Consider the following 13917-nt stretch of genomic DNA (forward strand, 5'->3'; position numbering starts at 1 on the left):
GAACTTTTTAATTCGCTAGCTCAATCAAAATTTAGCGGCAAAATTAAACCGCTAACAAAAAGTTATCGGACTAACTAGCGATTAGCGAATTAGCGTTTTTGTGCCGAACACTGGGATTCACAAATCGATATGAAATAGAAATCGATGAGAATAAACCATTATCACTCGGACAGAGAAAACTCGCCAATAACATTCACGTTAAATCGAGAGCAAAATTATTGGTTTATTATTTATTTTCAATTTTGATAAAATCACGAAACAAAATTGTACGGATAATCGAATCACGGATAATCAAGGCACTGGATAATCGAGTCAAGGAAGAATCAAGTTCGCCCTGTATATATTAATTTTTTAACACATTTGTTAAAATCTTCTGTATTCCATTTAATTTTCTCATTCAAAGTTTAATTTGCATTGATATGCTGAATATTTAATAAGTATAAAAAAGCTAAAATGTATGAATACTTTTCTACTTCAGGAATTAAAATTTCAGCTCTTTAGATAAATTCCAAGAGATCACTCAATGACGCTTAAGTTGGCATGGAAATTTGACATCATTTGTTCTTTCTAAACTTCATTTTTTTTTTTGCCACAGCTTTCATACATATAGCGATTGTTCAACAAAATTTTTTTTCAAGGCCTAACTTCACTCAAATGCTTTGGCGACTGTAGGATGTAACTAGTTACGACTAAAAAGCCATGGAAAATTCAAGTCCCTGAGATTTGGATTCCAGAACACAAAACCACTCTTATACCCTCGTTATATTATGTACACTATTTTAAACATCCCATCTGCTCGCTCTTGGTATAAATACAGTACTTATTTTGCGAATAAAGTGGAATAACTCTATTTGTTCTAGCAATATATTTGATCGAATATATTTGGCTAAGACTGAATCCAAAGCTCTATTTTTTTAACATTCCTAGAAAATATTCAACTTTTGAATTTAAAATTAATATTCCAATGTAGAACAAGCCATATCAAGCATTGAAATAGACGGTTTTTAGCTATGGCGCTTATGAATCAGTCTATCAATTCAAATATTTTTTTTGTTAAGTTATTGAAAATAAATTGATCATTTTAATAACAGCATTCCGATAGAATTGATAAGATGGTTCTTTTTATTGGTTCAAAATAGGAATCATTCTACAGGCATCACACTGAGAACATTTTAGCAGAACTTGAAGATTCAGCACAACACTTCGGTTTTTCGTAATTCAAAGTCTAAGAAAAAAAAATCCGAAAAATATGCTTCAAACTGTAGATCAGCTACTGCATGCTGAAAAATTTCACCTAATGCCCAAATCCATGAATGAAGTCCATGAAGTTAGAACCTGTACATTTCAAACAATGATATATTTTTTTGATATTTTTGAAGATCATGATTACAAAAAATTTAAAAAAAAAGGTGGTGTAAAAACAGTACTTTTCAATCAGTTAATCGTCAAAATGGTTTGAGTCTTACCAGATAAATTTTGAAAATAGGATTGGAAAGTTGACGTTGTTTGGCACAATTTGGCATCTATAGATTTTTAAAATAAGAAGCACAGAATAGTTGAAAAAATTTCAGAAATAGCTGTTTTTCAATCTTTTTGTCAATTTGCAATTTCTTAGATTGCCTTGCACGTAAAAACAACTTTGCACTGGATTTTGAGTATATTAACGCAAGACTTCCACAAAAAATCTATATTCACCAGAAAACCAGGGAGGAATGAGGTGTCAAAAGTAGGTAATAAATCGTAAAAAAAACTGTAAGCTATTGATGTTTCGAGTGTCATGAAATTTGAAATGCCTCGCATGAAATTTATGCAACTAAAATCCTTTTAGTTGATCATAAAAATTGAATTTCATTTCAAAAAATTTCCGAACAGAAAATGTTTCACAAATGTCACTCAAACACCTCCAGAAGGCACCAAAAATCCCGTCGGCTCTCGGCAACAAAAACCGTGGGAACCAAAATTACGCCTCATCCGGAACCATTCCACCGTCAAGGAAAACGGCACAGAGTCCACAAATGTCCTTCCGCATCGACGTTCGATGCCGCACTAAACACCTAGGCTCTTCCGTCACACACAACGCCTGCCCAACTTCCTACACCGAAACCGAGCTCCAAGTTTTCCTTAGGTTAGAATCCACCTCCGCGTGTCGTCGAATCGGCTACTAATACAAAGACAAATTCTCGGAATGAACACTTTCCAGTTGCACATTCCTGCACTTCCAGTGGAGGAACCTTTTTGAAAAGGTTTGGGGGAGTTTGCGCAGTTGCGTTCCGAAGCGGCAACTGAAGTCATCCCACTCACTCCCGGAAGAATTGCATCCCGAAGCCACGTGTGCCCATCCGGTGGCCAAAAAGAATCCAACTGCAACGCGCGCTCGAACGAACGCCTTTTTTTCTTCTCTCGGTTGGTTTCAGAGCAGGAGTTCATCGGCTTCGGGTTCAACCCCCCCTATTTTTTGTCGGGGAAGGATTGGGGACGGAATCTTGGGACCGGATTGGGGGGCGTTCCACGAAATCGTCCGTCCAAAGGCGGCGGGGGGTCTTTTCGGTGTAGTTCCTTGTTGTTCCATCCGCCCTGGCCCTGTTTTGGTGTGTGTGTGTGAGTGTCTTGGGGACACACTAACTCCAACTCCAACCGTACGGGCACTGCTGCTGCTTCAAGCTCTGGATCTGATGTGTCCGGGTTTTTCGGTAGTTGCAAACTTGGCCACCATTTCGCCACAACGACGACGGTTTATCTCCTTATCCCGCCGGGTTTGTCAAAAGGCAAAATTTTCGCGCGCATACGGTGCGAATTTTGTGCGGATCGACTGACGTTTTCACGAATTTTCTTGGACCGCCGCCGCCGTGATTTTGTTCCATCAGCCTAAGCCTAAGAGAGGCCAGCCGACTAGCATAGCCGTAGCTGCTGTGAGGATAGGGCAGGTTCAGTCCAGGTGTACGGCGATTTAGTGGATCCTCCGGATTTTAGTGGAACCCTGGAAGAGGGTTGGGTCGGGTAAGGAGGGGGAAGTGAATGTGTGTGTACTCTTTTAATTTCTTCAGCGCGCGCGACGATTCGGATAGTGTGTCCCCTTGGTGTCCTCGATTGTTTGGCCCAAGGCTCTCTGGTGAGGTGCGGCAAAGAGGAGGGTGAAGCAGCGAACACCCTAGAGGATTGCCCGGAGCAGTGGGTGAGAGGGCGATGGGAGCTGATGCAATCAACAACAATAAAGAAAAGTGCTAGTGCAACACAATAAGACGACTCCAGCAGGAGTAAATATTCCTCTGGCCCCATTTCACTTGGGTAGACACTCGACTCAGCTGCTGTGGAAAATTTTCGGGGAGGTAAGTGGCTCCGATTTTTCGACAACAACAATAACCGCAAACAAAGCCGGGTTCGGGGCAAGAGAAGCAGAGGGAAGAATGCAAGATAATAACGGTAATAAACAGATACCGCACTGGGTACAGTTTTCAGCAAGGTTCTCACACGAAAAAGGCTCTGGAGCAGTGGAAAATTTTAATGTGCTATACCTAAATAACACACGACGCGAAGCGACGCGACGGGAAAAGTGGTAGCAACACCCTACTGCTATCAACAGTCAACAGTGTCAAATTTTCCGGTGGTTTCGCTTCAAAGATAGTAAATGCCATGCTGCAGCATGATTTTTGATCATTTTTTTTTTTCTAGACAAGGAAACATGAAATTCAACACAGTGAAACGCCCAACTGAGATTATGGCGCGAGATGATTATTATGAATCGTGGGGTTGAGATTCGTTTTAGTATTATTTTAAAGTATAGCTTGGAGCTGGGAGCAATCCGGACAATTTCTAGCTCATAAAAGAATAAAGTGATAAACAAATAAATATGAATTGCTCTTAGGATCGAGACACGAGACGTTCCCTTAGACTAAACGGTGGGTTGCGAAATAAATAAGAAGGTTCAATTCGTGGGAGGAACGTATACAAAAAATAATATTACCTATTGTTAATTTTCGTTTTAGGCCTACACATTCATTTCGAATGAGCTAAACAATAGGATAACGGACCTATTTTGGAACGGGTACACATTTAAGATCACCTTACAACTATTTTCCAATATTTCACTCATAAATCAAGTCATAAATTAATTTAAAAGAATATAGTTAAAGTTCTTTCCTGTTATTCAATTCATATCTAACAATCCATTCAAATGAGTTGATAAGGAATAGAAAATTGAGCATATTTCAGGAGGATGTGCCATTATTGACGTCCACTTTCAAGAGGTTTTCTACATAGCTGTGATGATTTGAACAACTACAAACATGTTCACAGCTTAAAAACTGGTTTGCAATCTCGAAGAATCGAAAACCTTGTTTTATTTTAAAGCCCCATTTTATTTTGAAATAGGTCCTACTTAATTCCATATTGGATTACCCACCCAACCCAGAGTAATAAGCTGCTTTTAAATATTCATGAAGGCAATGATGTGAATAGAATGATGCACACTATTTCATTCGCTTATGAAAAATTAAATTTGAAATTGAACCCAATCCCGCTTTTAGACAGGGTTTACTATAATGGGCATAAATACAAAGCCAATCTTTATTTTACCTTACTTTTTGCGCAAAATGTTTCAAAACATGTAAATCTTAGAATCCATTCTAATAGCAGCAATTTGACAAGCAGCTACAGCAAAAAACATAAGAAATCTTTAAATAGTGCAAATTTTTGTATATTATTGTTTTGGTATCTTCATAAGAAATCAATGACATCAAGGTCTAACAGTTACAACCATTAAGGTTTCATTTTTCGAGTAAAATATGATCCTTAGTTAGGTTGAAGGGATGAAATATAAACCCCGTCTAAAGGCGGAGTTGGCAAAATCGAAAACAAATTGATAAATATGAACCTAGTTTTATTTTTGTGTAAGTTGAAATATCTCAGATATTTTTTGAAAAAAAATTGACAAAATTTATGTATAGTGATATTTATGAGGCAGTCCTTATATGTTTCAAAATTAAAGAAAAAAATGTTGAAATGTTTAAAACTACAACCGAAAAAGTACTGAAAATGTAAAACTTCAGCCCCTGAAGTTATGCAAATTTAAAAAAAAAAACTTCGATTTTTCACAACGTTAAAGATTTTGGCTAAACAAAAGTTGTTTGAAATAGTAGAAGTAAACTTCTGTGAATTTTTCAGAGATTGTTTTTTGGATTTTGGAGGGTTAAAAGATTTAAGTTGCTTTAATCTATGTAGGTATACGCCACAGTACCGAAGCCAAACCAAATCCACTATTATGGTTATGGAAAGAAAAGATATAGCATTCCTATTTTTGGACCCTTTACAAGTTTTCTGGGTTTTTTATTGATTTACATTTATTTTAGAAAAAAAGGTAGTTTGGTTCGTATTCTCCACAGTGAAAGTAATTTCCCTTACAAACTAAGCTTGGACAGTGATAAACGTGACTTTACCGTATTCACTATATTTTTTTTTAATGCGCCCCACTAATTAACCACTGATGATTAAACATATGTATTAGCTTAGCTTAGCTTAGTTGACTACTCATATCCACCTTAAATCATTGAACTTGAAGTGCTTAGATATGACCATTCATTTAAAGCTTCAGATAACATATTTGATTAAACTTTAGTCAACTTACGCACTTCAAATTCCATGATCGCTGGCGTGGCTAAGCAGAACAAGTTCTACCTCGCTAATGGTAGCTACTCCGTGATTGATCGAGGCCATCAGCTTTGTGCAAGGGCCAAAAGAATGGTGCTTGGGACTAGCAGTTCATTCACAATGCACAAAACTCATGCTCTCCCTTTGAAAATGATCAATAACGGCGCCGGCCACGTCCTAGCAGTCAATGAGGAATGAAAGAAGGAATGTTAGTAGGATACTTCATAGGATCAATTAACAACCTTTTGTCCCATTATATTCCAAAGATTAGTTTTGAAAAATTCAGAAACAAAGTTTCGTCAATATCTCCAACTATAGAAACCGTCTATACGTCTGCGAATCTATATTTCAATATCCTAGGAAAGGGTTGTGTTAGTAGGGGAAAGGTTATAGATCAGGATCCATTTTGGTGAATGGTGCGATCGAGTTTTCCTACACTTCCTATGCTCCTAGATTTTTCTTAAGGAAACTCCTATCTCCTAACTCTATATTTGATGCAGTGATAAAAATTTTAAAAGTAATTCAAAAATGTGTTTCAATTTTCTTTTAACTAACTTGTTTTCCTAAATCTTTTTCCTGATAAGCTAATGTGCTTCAAAAACGATCCTTTAGATTGAAGATACTTCTATCAAACATCGAAGAATATTAACAATACCAAATAATTCATTTCAATCAATTTTACCCGCATATGTATTGCTAAATACCCAACAAACAAGTGTAGACAGAGGCTTAGTAAAAATTGAAGAAAATTAAGGAAAAAATTTACGCTAACAACGCTTCGTAATGAATGGATAAAACAGACATAAGATGTAACATGTACTTTTTTAATTAAAAAAATAGCATCTCCACTTCCTAAATCGGTCCTAAATAGATCCGTTACTCAATAATCAAGACTGAACCACAACGCCTTAATTTTCCTTTGCGATTAGGGTCCATATAACCCAAACTGTACTTTCTCGAAGCGGTATCTCAGGAACGGTTAAAGCTAGATACATGAAATTTTCTGACTTTTCCTAAAATAAGGGCTCAACAATTTGTTATTTTAAGATTTTGGAAAAGGGTAACCAAAATCACCCAGGAAAAGGCAATAAACCGGTTAAGGTCGTGTAGACCCAGATTATTGTTTTGTTATAAAATCAAAACTACTGAACCGATTTTCATAAACGTTACCATTTTGAAATTGTGCAATTGTCTGCTACCAGTTGTTTTTGTAAAAAGAAAGAGTTTTGATTTTTATGGACTTCATACAACGACCTAGAAACTAAGAAGTTCTTGAAAATGGGTGTTTTGTGTCAAAGCTAACTCATTTAGTTGAAGTCGTATTGAAAAACTGTTTTGGGGGTTCAAATTATCGGATCTCGATTTAGAAACGCGTGTTTGATGTAAACTTTATATTACTCGTTACTATTTTTTTTATTCCGCTGAGGAATAAAAAAAAATAGTAAGGAGATGGAATCAGCGGAAGTCGCGCCTACTATGGACTCCACAAGCAACTGCGGTCGAAAAGACTTAGCCCTCGCACGAAGTGTAACCTGTATATGACGCTCATTAGACCGGTTGTTCTCTACGGGCACGAGACATGGATATTGCTCGAGGAGGACCTGCGTACACTCGGAGTATTCGAGCGACGAGTGTTAAGAAACATCTTTGGCGGCGTGCAGAAGAACGGAGTTGGAGGCGAAGGATGAACCACGAGCTCGCGCGACTCTACGGCGAATCCAGTATGCAGAAGGTGGTGAAGGCTGGCCGGATACGCTGGGCGGGACATGTAGCGAGAATGCCGGACGACTGTCCTGCAAAACAGGTGTTCGCTACGAATCCGGTAGGAACAAGACGAGCGGAGGCGCAACGAGCGAGGTGGTTAGACCAAGTGGAGCGTGATCTGGCGAACGTGGGGTGCCCGAGGAATTGGAGTACGGTTGCCATGGACCGAGTGAATTTTCGGAATTATGTTCGTCAATTTATGTCGTGAGACGGAATACTATGTAAATAAAATAAAAATTTTTTTGTTTATTTATTTGGTCCTTAGGATTTTAACATCTGGATGTCATTCATCATTTAGTAACATCCTTTCTCGTTACTATTTATGTACAACTATTGGCTATTTATACTGTTCGGTGTGTATGTGTGTGTGTGTGAGATCGAATGTGTCGTGTATGCTATTGTACATGCAGGCGATTGTATGTTAATGCTATTGTTGATAGCTATTGTTTGCTGTCGCTGCCGACTGTCGGCTGCTGTTGCTGTTGTTGTTGGTAGCCGGCTATTGTCTGTCGCCGGTAGTTGGCTGCTATCTGCTATTGCGTGTCGCTGATTGGCTGGCGCAAGCAACGTGCATTCTGGATGTCGAACGCTCTCGATGAGTGGAATGTTATGGATGATTCGATGCGATGACGAAAGAAGGAAAAGGCAGTAAAGTACGCCGCACTGTTAATTGACTTCAGTTTAGATAGATTGAGAGCTCTTATTGAAATAATAATAGTGCTTGGTTTTACAGACCACAGATGAAAAAAAATTCAATGATTTTATAACTATAATTTCATGAGGATCAAGGAATTTACATGAAAAGATTGCTGTTCTGTTCAATTACATTCAATTTCAACCGATAGTGATGAATTAGTAATGAAGAGACTGATAGTGTGTCCAATCCCACTATTAAAACATAGAATTTCAACATATTGAGGACCAAAATCCGAGGTATATCGAATTTTACCTTTCACTTTTTGTGTGGTTAAATTTTTTTTTTGAATAATATTATAGGAAATCAAATGCGACACTTCAATTGACTCAAGAATTTGAAATCACATTAATCGATTGTAAATGTCGAAATACGGCTCAGTAAATTTCTGAAATCTCTTCTTGTATGTTTCACGCGGTTCTTAATAAGATAATATCACACAATTGAAATTTAGTTATTTTCCTTAGGTTATCATGTTGTTTTAAGTTAACGTTTAAGTTTATCATTCGAAATTACGGAAGCCTCAAAGTTACATATAACTTTTGTAAAGATTTAATAATGTATCAGCCCATTTTTTTTTAAATATAATCTAATTATTCCGTAAAAAAAAACAAGACACATTCCACCGTTACGTGAAATCGATTTTCCGGACTTTTCGGCACTGTTATCATTTTAGAAGTCAACCAATTTACTTGAAAATGAAAAAAAATTGTAGCAAACGGTCGCAAATTGAATTTCCTCCAAAATCCAATACAATTTGGTCATTTTAAAATTTAAGTTGTTTTTGTTGTGACTAATTACTTTTGTGACGTGAATTCGTGAATTTTCATATAAAATTTATCAAAAAATCAAATTTTGTGACGTGAATTCACTCATTCGCGCTGTTGTAACTCAGCTAGATTCCAACCTATTTCTATAAATTTTAGTGTTTTAGAATCGCCTTATCATTTTCAAAGAAAATCTCATTTTTTTATTTCTAAAAAAGTCAGAGTTTTCTCGTAAAATTAAAAACTTCCCTTTTTTTGTGACGTGAATTCACTCATTTGCGACCGTTTTTGTTCGCTTTACAAACCAACTACATTGGATATAAACAAATTCTTTTTTCTACAAAATGAAGCCGTGTTTTTTCGCTTCTGAACATACGCAAAATATTCCCAAAAAAAATCATCCATATATTAAAATTAATGATGCTGTAAAAGTTGTCAAAAACACCACTTTTTTCAACAAAAAAACTGATTTTCAAAATCATCTGAAACATGTGTAAAAAAACTTTGTTTTTTTCCGTTGGTTTTGTGTGATTTGAATTATCAAAATTATAGAAAATTTTGAGATTTTTTGATACGCGAACGGATAAAAATCACTTTTGAGCGGTTCAAGCGCGTGGAATGTGTCAAATGGTTATCAAGAAAGGAATCTTTTTTTTTTATTTCGAATATTTCAACTCATGACATACGCCATCGGAAACCTAAAACTTTTTTTTAATTTAGATAAATCTTTTAATCGACCAAAGTTTAGCTGACAAAGTAAAATTCCATTGTTTGAACCGTGACAACCGTGTTTTTTTTTCAATTATTTTTTTTTCATGAACATTAATACATGAACATTTCGGATTCCATAACCGCAAGATTTGCTAAGTAGAACGAAATCCACAATAATGGCGCTGGTCACGTCCTAATAGTCAACAGATGGAGAAGAAAATAAGAGAAAAAGATGGCAGAAAAAAAATTAATGTATAAGGTTCTAGGTTACTACTGCATCCAAGCAAAATAAAGAGATTTGATCAGGAGCATCCGTTAAATTTAAGAAAAAAATATTTCCCGTTTAGTGAACAAATTATTAATAGCTCTACACCAAATATTACAATCTTTTCTAAAATCTACTTACAAGTAAGCTTTCAACTGAAAACTTCAAAGCTACAAGGTTAAGTTCAAGGGGTTGACTCGAAACAAAAAAGGCACATTTAAAAACTCAATAGGCATCTCTGTATTCAAAATCGAAAATTTCTGGAAATATCTTTTACTTGCTAGGTGGACTTCAGACATAAAAATGCACAGTTGATGACTTTAGTTAATCTGAAAATAAAATTTTTGGATGCAGACCATTTTTCGGATGGGAAATAAAAATCACTTCTGATCTTGTCGACGAATAAAAACTGAAAAGGATTTTTATTGAGCCATCTTTGAACATTTCAACTTTTCGCGCCCTAAACTACAGTTAATAATGAACAGTACGGAAACTGGCAACATTATGGTTTAATATTAAACGGTAAACCGCATTGTATATTTCTGAGCAAATTAATCAGAAAAGTTAAAAAAAATTGCAATAAATTTAACAAATGTTAAAAGTTTTTAGAAAGTGAAGGAAACCAAAATTGCCAGAATTTCATAAAATTTGAAATATCATGCAAACAAAGTTTATCAGGAGAGGAGAACTCTTAGTGATTCTTAACGCTGGCCGAATAGTGTTCATCACTTCATCATGCACTACCTCTCGAATTTGTCGAGATATCCTGCTGTGTTGTCCAGATTTGAAGCAATTCAATGCTTAAAAATTTAATATATTTCACCAAAACTACCACAAAGCCGCCATACCGTAGTGTTTTTTTCATTGATCATTATGCTCTTCATAGATCACAAATTTCATGAAGACTGACGAAGACAAAAACCCAGCATAGGATCAAATTTATTGTTCTTATTTTTATTACAAAAAAATTAAGCGAGCTGTTCATAACTACACCCACAAATCAGACTCTACTCCAATGAAGAACTACCTTGGTAGCTAGGTTACCGAAATCACAGAAAAATCTATAATTTCGCAGAATTTAGAGCATATTTTCATCACAGATTCTGTGTCACAGAACATAGAATTTCGAAAATATTTACAGATTTAACAGATTTTTTAAATTTAGTATGTATTTCCAAAATTTTAATTTTTATGTCAACAACAATTTTAAATTTTTAACTTTGTCTTTAAAATCTATATAAGGTTGATACATAATGTTTATTGATTTTTCTCGAGTAAAATGTGAAAAAAAACTCAATTTTTAAAGCCATTTCAAAAAAAATTATGTTATTTCCATCAAAGAAAACCATCACAGAATTTTTGGGTAAAATCACAGAAACCAGAACTTTTTTCGTCTTTGCTTCAATTCCTGAGCTTCTGAATCAATAATTTTTTTTTAGGAATTTAATGGAATAGAAAATAAGAATAATAAAATATCTCAGTGAAAAAGTCGTTGGGCTTAAAAGTATTAATATGTATTTTTGTTATACTGCTTTGATTCAAAACTTTCATTCAGTGTTTAAAACAATACTATCGTGAACACAATTTAGAAGCACTAACATTTCAACCTATACGTCCAACATCATGATACAATTCTCGTGTTTATATTGCGTTGCGACTACCGCCACTCCATATGTTGCCATGTGAGCATCGATTTCTTTCGGAACCTTCCCTTCCAAATTTGATTATTATCATAATAATGCGTATAATTTCTTTGAAAAACGAACCCTTTCTGCAAAATGGTTATTCCGAAAGAAACCAAACGAGTAGATAGCTATTCCGCAATCGGGATCAAAACTTGCCTGCTTCTTTTTCACCAAAAAGGGTTAAAAGCCTTGAATGAGGGCCGGGAAGGAGAGAATCGTACCATCGTACCAGTCAGTGTTGTACCAAAACCCTCATAAAGGAACCCTCGGATCAGACAATCATCCACCAAAACACCATGTATGAAGTTGCTTTGAAAGCATAAAAGAACATGGACAGAAAGAGAGAGCGTGGTGATTTTTTTTTCTTTTTGAGGCTGGTCAGGGTTTTGGATTTTGGAAAAAGATGAAACCAACAAAAATCCACAGTCGGAAAGAGGGCACCGAAATCTTCGCTCGGACTCCTTTGTTTATGCAAAACTTATGAAATCACATTGAGGGGAGAAGAAGAGGGATCGGACTCGGGAAGGATTTGGACCGTTCAATTTGGCAGCCTGGGAGCACGTGTTCAATTTTACGTTAAAGGTTCGGTGGAAATGTCATTATCATTTGGTAGGGATTTTATGGGGTGTTGATGTCCGCTGCCTGGTGTTCAGGGGGAGGAGCTAGGGGTTGGGGTAAATTAGGTGCGTAAGAAGAAAAGTCACAAAACCAAAGCAGACCATTAATTGCGTCTGGAATGGGATTATCGATTTTCAGCGATGGCAGCCACATTGAGTTGGAGTTGGAAGAAAGTTTATCGGCTGTGTAGAATGATATGAGAAAGAATTTAAGTCTAAGAGAATGATTAAAGCGCGTTGAAGCAAAAGTTTTAGGTAATTTCAAGTTGCAAATTTACATAAACTGAATAAACTGCCCCTACTTTCATAACAGTCCCATATGCAAAAACAAGCAAGTGAGAAAATCAGCTTTTCTGTTTTGGAATATATTTTTGAATTGTGACCACAACGTTCAGAATAAACGAAAATCATTTGATGGAAGGTGTTCTAGGTTGTCATAATAAATCGTAAAACCTGAAATTTTCAAAATTGGGGCATTGATAAGTGTAACAACTTTGCCCTACCCGGAGTGTATCAAAAGTCAACACGCAAATTCATGATTTATGAAACAAGTAATTTTATTGGCTTAATTGGCCGAAGATTCGATTCTCATGCGAAAGCTTTAAGCTTGAGATGCGCTAAATTGGCTCAATAATCATGAGGCATCTTGCCACAAACATTGAATACAAAGCACGACATATAATTACGGTTTCACATTGAAACTCTATTCTTATGCTATCATAATTCCTTATAATCTAATCGAACCTGTACCGCTACACATAAAGTTGTCGCTGCTGATGAACGTCGACGGGGCCCCGGATTCGTAGACTGCTTTCTCCGCATGCATTCGCCTACATACGCTTCCTTCACCGTACGCGTAGCTCACGTGTGCACTCCGACACCGTGATAGCTTCTCACTTGCTATGTTATTGCTTCTGCCTCGAGTGTAAACATGCATACAACACTCTTCCTGTTTTGCTCCTCTTCGTATCATGCACACATGCAAAGGAGCGTCTCTCTTCGGCAAACACTGTCGCTCTGTTGTTGTCGGAGTTCACTCTCTGCAGTTTTCCGGCTCTGATCGACGACCAAGTACTGTGGCGCTCACACACACTGGGCAACGAATACTGAAAATCAGCTGATCGAGCTGCATGCAGTTATGGAATATTCTGTCGCTTTCTGATCTCCTTCAGCGATCAGAACCGTATTAAGAAAAAGGCCCTGCGTCGCAGACGAGGACCTTCTCCGGTTCTTGGAGTCCGATTATTAACGGTTCCGTATGGTGTGAGTGCAGATAGAATCACTTTGCTTAGCACGGTGATGTTGCTTATTCTCCTTGCTTAGTGGGACGATCATATGCCCGAGGATGATAACTGATCTGTAGTCAGATGATTGTTCGTGGATCGTTTATGTCTCCGATTTCACTGGCTTTCATGCAATAAGTTTTGTTCCGCTTTTATTCTTATCGCTGGCTTTTTCATGCACTCATGCAGGCTGAGTTGGCCAGGGTTGAAGCTTGCGATTAGATGTTTTATCTGGTTTACTTGACACGGCCTAACCTTCTCGAATTGGGATTCCCCAAATTCTAAAATCTGGAGGACAGTATTCCAGTTCAAGTCCTGGGATTTCTCAACTTTACCGTTTCCCGCTCTATGGATTGTAGTTATTGGTTGGCTCTGAGGACAGCTAGATTTCTTTCTGTGGGCTATGGAGAGTTTGCATCAAACTCGTGACTTGGCGGACGGTTAATCGACAAGGTGTGGTGCACCTGAGGATGTAGTTTTAGTTGTCG

The 13917-nt window shown here is 36.8% G+C and overlaps 1 protein-coding gene across 7 annotated transcripts in view; it reads left to right on the plus strand.

Annotated features, from left to right (window-relative positions):
- The first annotated feature begins 2641 nt into the window (after window positions 1–2641).
- The window catches only part of LOC129749112 (myelin transcription factor 1-like), a 130363-nt gene continuing 119087 nt past the window's right edge, over window positions 2642–13917 (plus strand). For 4 of the 7 annotated variants that reach the window (XM_055743992.1, XM_055744030.1, XM_055744015.1 and 1 more), the window contains exon 1: window positions 2643–3326. The gene's annotated coding sequence lies outside the window, so the exon portion shown is untranslated. Of the gene's footprint in view, window positions 3327–13917 lie in introns of all 7 variants that reach the window. The other 3 variants (XM_055744001.1, XM_055744008.1, XM_055744037.1) reach the window with 2 other exon arrangements.

Source organism: Uranotaenia lowii, chromosome 1 (assembly GCF_029784155.1).
Source record: "Uranotaenia lowii strain MFRU-FL chromosome 1, ASM2978415v1, whole genome shotgun sequence".
NCBI lineage: Eukaryota > Metazoa > Arthropoda > Insecta > Diptera > Culicidae > Uranotaenia > Uranotaenia lowii.